The 5,513-nt window shown below is 37.0% G+C and overlaps 1 pseudogene; it reads left to right on the top strand.

Annotated features, from left to right (window-relative positions):
• The first annotated feature begins 2,833 nt into the window (after nt 1-2,833).
• LOC124888182 lies at nt 2,834-3,015 on the top strand (annotated as a pseudogene).
• The last annotated feature ends 2,498 nt before the right edge of the window (nt 3,016-5,513 follow it).

Genomic DNA, 5,513 nt, shown 5'->3' with positions numbered 1-5,513 from the left:
ATGAACCACTGAGGGAGAGTTGTTAAACTGAGTAAGCTTGTTTACCGAATATGTGATATCCAGTCTAGTAAAAGAAAGGTACTAAAGTTTACCAAGTACACTCCTATACTCTTTACCATCAGTTTTAGGGGTCCGTCATCTACCTGTAGTGCCTCAAATGTACTCATTGGGGACTGAACGCCTTTGCAGTCTTGGAGCTGAGTGTCATGCAACACCTCCTGAATATACTTAGATTGACTAAGAAACAGACCGTTGGCATCCCTATGTACCTCAATGCCCAAGAAATAGTGCAGTAATCCAAGATACTTAAGAGAATCTTTTGGAAAGAGAAGTAATGACTTCTTGAAGAAGTGTTTCATTACGGCCCGTGAGTATGATGTCGTCCACATAAATTAGTATATAAATAGTTACACCTAAGTTATGCAGAACAAACAAAGAATTATCAGATTCAGATATACGAAATCCCATTCTGATTAGAGAATCAGTGAGTGCATCATACCAGGCTTTAGGAGTTTGTCGCAGTCTGTAGATAGCCTTTTTGAGATGACAGACATAGTCAGGATGTGCTGAACTTTCATACCCGGGTGGTTGGGTCATATAGACATCTTTACGAAGCTTCCCTTAAAGAAAAGCATTATTGATATCTATTTGATGTAAGGGCCAACTATTTTGTACAGCAACGGTGAGGACAGTCCAAATTGTGGTTGGTTTAACCACTGGACTATATGTTTTATAAAAATCAACCCCAAGCATTTGTGTTAGCCCTTTTGCAACCAAACAAGCTTTGCACCTATCAATGGATCCATCAGGCTTGGTTTTAATTCAAAACAACCATTTACAAGGAACAATATTTCCGGTGTAAGGAAGAATTACAATAAGTAAACTTATATTTTGAAGAATATGAATGACGGGAACTATTTAAAATGGAAAGCAAAACTCGAGTGTGGTCTTCGATGCCATAGATGTAAGGAAGGTTCAGCAAAGGCAATGTTGATGTTTGGTCGAGTCAGGGATGGCCATTCATAGAGACCTGCTTTATTCGGGCCGCGCAGAAAAGGTGCTCCCATAGTCAGATCTTTCACAAGAAAAGTAGAAGGAAAAAATTCTATGAAGGTTAGATTTTCTTTGTAAAATAGATGAACTGAAATGATTTTGCGTTTGATAGCTGGAGCGCACAAAATACTAGAGTTTGAAGGCAGTATTTGATGCAGTTAAGTGAGTATTACCAGTTTGAGTAATCGAAATCACATTACCACTGCCCATTATCACTGCGTCCAGACCTTTGAATTCTTGAACATTGTGGAGTGAGTTGGTATCCAAGATGATGTGGTGAGATGCACCCAAATCAAGAATCCAGGAGTTACTCAATGTTGTGTGCACAACAAAATTTGCTTTTGCTTCAAGGTGGTTATGCGACCGAGAGAGGCAAACATTTATTGTATGCCCAAATTTGTCATAAAGTTGACAACGTACTCATGATGATTGGTGTGGGTAGTTACGCCAATGAGAATTATCCATTGGATTGCACCACTGGGAATTATCCATTGGATACTGAGAATGAGTGCTTTGATTAGGATGCCTGTATTGTGGACGTCATTTATTGTTGTTGGATGGGCGTCTATTGTTGTGTGGGGCTGATGAAGCTGATGGAGGATTTGGCACTCGTTGAGGAACAGCTGTTGTGATCTGGGCTGAAGTTTTCTTAAGGTCCTCATGTTTGAGGAAAAGTTCATGATCAAGAAGCTTGTCAAAAAGTTCTTTATCACTAATAGGAGGGTCCCTTGCCCGTATAGCTGTAGAGATCTCACGGAATTCTGACTCGAGTCCAATATGAGTTCATCAGAAAGAGAGAGAATCTCCCGCATATATTCAGAAATAGATTTGTTGTCCTTACTGAGTCGTTTGAGATGGTGACAAAAGCTGAAGATGCGGGTTTGTGATTTGTTTGAAAATAAAGTGTGAAGTTGATCCCATACAGCTTTGGAGTTAATAGCAGAAGCTACCATGGATGCAATTGTGGCATCTACAGAGGCCATGAGAGCATTTTGAATCAATTTATCCTGGCGAAACCAATCCTTGTACGCAGGGTTGGCTGTCTCAAGGCCCTTAGTTATGATTGTTTCAGCAGGGGACAATATGGTGCCATCAAGATGACCATAAAGGTCATTCCATGCAGTAACATGGCAATGTGGGCTTTCCAGATGGTGAAATTAGTGTTACCAGTTAGTTTAATGGGTAGATGGGATGATGGATTGAATTGAATCAAGTGTTTGAGGATAGGGTCCGTGTCAACATTAACGACGGGGAAGAAGTGGCCATCACTCTAAAGAGAAGAAGAAGAAAAAATGGATCTTGGACTCTGTTGAGAGTATTTTGGAATTGATACCATATAAATGTAGAGAATGAAGATGAAGTTGTTTGATTTCATTAATATGTATGTGTATATATACAAGAGAACACAAACTAAATAAGGAAAGAATCAACTAATAAAGAATTGTGATCTTCTCCTAAATGGAAACTAAATGACTATGAGATACTAATTCAATCATGAGATATCTTAACATGTGGTACATGCTCTATTAGTTTCAAGTCACAAACTCAAATTTTAACCGTGAAATTTTAGTATTTTCATGAATCCTCTTATATAAATTTTTGGCTCCAACACTGATTATTCCTATTGTTTTGTTACAAACTGTATTCAAAATGAACCACTTTACAAAATATTTATTGAATTAAAGACTATTTGGGAGGACTATATTTTTGCCTTTGCTCCTTTTGTTATGTTCACCAATTCCACATCAGAGGAAGATTGGAAGTAGACAATAGAAAGTTTCTCCTTTTCTCAACCTTTTGGCTAAAGATCAAGTGTAGTATCTGTTCTTATCAGTTTAATATATGATATGTGGACCATTGGTCCGCACTATATTAACTCTATTTTTTGAGGGGAAGGTCCATTAAGGTAGCTTGCTATGTAATGACCCTTCAGGTCATTTTTCATATTTATGTTTATCTTCACCGTTTGAGATTCTCCATAGCTACCCCAAGTCATTTATGACTTGCCGGGACTGACGGTTCGGTTACCGGGCAGTTCGTTTGGATTTTAGAAGTAATTCCCTGTTTAGAAGTCTTCACTGGTTCCAAATGGCCACAACTTCAGCGAAACGATCTCGGATACAAATTCTAAATATGCCAGCAGATCCAAAATATCAATGTAAGTTTGGGTAGACCTTTGGTTTGGGTTACAATGCACCCAAGCTCATTTCGAGCTATTGAGCGGAATTTATGAAAAATGAAACTATAGGTATGGACCCCACTTTTTGCCAAAACGATCTCGAATGAAAGTTTTGATGATTCCAATGAATTTAAAATGTGGTTTACACTTAAATTTCATTATTGAATCATATATTTTGGTTTTCGAATGAGTTTCGAGGGTCAAAAATAAGTTTTTGACTTTGCTGGTGGCCCAGACAGCGACTGCGGATCTCCAAAGCTGGTAGGGGTATTTAAGCAACCTATAGGCCGCGTTTTTCACCATTTTTCACTTATTTTTGAGAGCCTAAAATCCTATATAGGTATGATAACTCAAAATTGAGTCTTGTGGGTGTCTAGGGAGCTTGGTAAACATCTTTTATCATGATTATCATCCGGATTAAGGTAAGATTTTATCACTTTATTGGTGAATTTCTTAGTTCTTGACCCAAAACTCCAATTTAGCTTAGGGATTGATTAAGCCCTAAATTTGGTTTGCTTTCACCAATTCATTGAGCGTTATGATTCCTTGGTGATGTATGAGCATTGGGTTGACCTCAAAAATGCGATTTCCGTACGTGGGACCCACTTGGGGTTTTTGGTGTCATTTTCGGATTCGAAGCATAATAGTGCAATATGGGTATTGTTAGACTAGTATTGATGAGTAGATTATATTATTGATAGTGTGATGGCATTTTAGGGATTGTGAAGTGAAGACGAGCATGTGGAGTTTGAAGTGTGATTTTGTGGTTTAGCCTCGAGGTAGGCTTCTGTCTATTCTTCTTCATGGATGATGTATGATATATATTGCGTGTGAATGTGAATGTTAAGATTAATATTGGATAGAATGACTTAGTATTGATTATACTTATAAGTTGGGGATTAGATGGGGGTTTTGACCCGTAAGTTGAATTACTTAATACCTTTGTAGAATCCTATTGCCTTCTCCCTAGTTTGAGTAAATTTGTAGCATGGATATGATATAATGCTATGCTTGGAATATGGTTTTAGAATTTGAAGCATGATTTGTATATTTAGCCTTATTGGGCTAGTGTGATAGTTTTGGAACTGTAAGTTTGGTAGAGTTGACTTAAGTGTCCTTTTTCTAGTCGAAATTACTATCTTAGGCTTCAATATGGCATTCCTGTATCTAGAAAAAGAACTAAATACCTTAGCCTAGTTTGGGTAGTATCCGTAGTTATGGAAATTATGGATTAAAAGTGGGATCATTCAGCCCACTTAGGCGTAAGCTTATGTTAAGTCTTGTGGACTTAGTTGCGGATGTTAGACCTATATGAGCTAGTAAACATTAGAATAGGGTTACTTCATAACTGGGTGACTTGTATTGATATTTCAAGATTGTGCCTATTTAGTTATGGTTATGATATTACTTGTTGAAGTGATATTGGGCATTTAGAGATATTCCTCCTAGATACATTATGTGGCCTATAGAGATGCTATTTCCTCTTAGACTAGATGATTGGCCTATAGAGATGCTATTATCTCTTAGACTTGATGATTGCCTATAGAGATATTATTTCCTCTTAGACTTGATGATTGGCCTATAGAGATGTTATCTCCTCTTAGACTTGATATTTGGTCTATAAAGTTGCTATTTCCTTTAGTTATGATTGTTGGACCTATAGAGATGATGGTCCTCCTAGATGTGAGATATCTCTAGTGTAAGAGATGATAACATATTTATTTACTATCCCTCCTATATGTGAGATGCCTTCTATATGTGAGATGCCTTCTATATGTGAGATGATTAGAGTTATGCTACATCTTATACATATGATTATTGATATGAGTTCTGGATATGTATATGGGCCTAAGGCAATAATTATGATGTTGTGATTATTCCGAACAAATTAATGGGCCAATGGCCATGTTATAGTACTGATTAAATATCCAAGAAGTGTTTATAGTTATGAATGATGTGATTGGGATTTATGAATATGAATATGTATATGTTTGTATACACATCTCTCCGATATGGGACAGAGGAAGATGCATTATGATGCTTACTATTCCACTAACTGAATACTGGTGATTGTATGCATAGGTTTGGTATGTTAATGATTATTTATCATTATAAATGATGTGATTATAGCTGAAATGTGATCTTATGGTTGTTCTTCTAGTTAGACGGTTAAGCTATGTGGTAACTAGTTGTCTATTAGCTGAATATTACACTTGATGGCTAGGAAGCTAATCTATTAGTTAATGAATCTTGCTTAGTTGGAACATGGTAGCTAATGATG

Source organism: Capsicum annuum, chromosome 10, assembly GCF_002878395.1.
Source record: "Capsicum annuum cultivar UCD-10X-F1 chromosome 10, UCD10Xv1.1, whole genome shotgun sequence".
Lineage (NCBI taxonomy): Eukaryota > Viridiplantae > Streptophyta > Magnoliopsida > Solanales > Solanaceae > Capsicum > Capsicum annuum.
Note: the sequence above shows the minus strand (reverse complement) of the source record. Positions and strands in the feature narration are given on the sequence as shown.